This window comes from Montipora foliosa, chromosome 6 (assembly GCF_036669935.1).
Source record: "Montipora foliosa isolate CH-2021 chromosome 6, ASM3666993v2, whole genome shotgun sequence".
Classification (NCBI taxonomy): Eukaryota; Metazoa; Cnidaria; class Anthozoa; order Scleractinia; family Acroporidae; genus Montipora; species Montipora foliosa.
The window spans coordinates 40,701,198-40,701,437 of NC_090874.1; positions in this window are offsets into that span (position 1 = coordinate 40,701,198).

The window sequence follows — 240 nt, forward strand, 5'->3', positions numbered from 1 at the left end:
TTAAATTGTTAAAAGTCAAGATGCGGTGATCTTAAATTGGAGGTTACCACTCCTAAACTCCCACTATTGCCATCTGTTATGACAAGTCTCTAGGCTAGGTTACTATAAACTGCAAATGAAATAGCATTAAAAGGAGCCAAAAGTAATTGTAAAATTGTTCCAACTGATGATCAGTTACGATATTTGGAGGTATCAATACCATACATCTATATTTCAACTCGAATTTGAAATAGCAGGAAG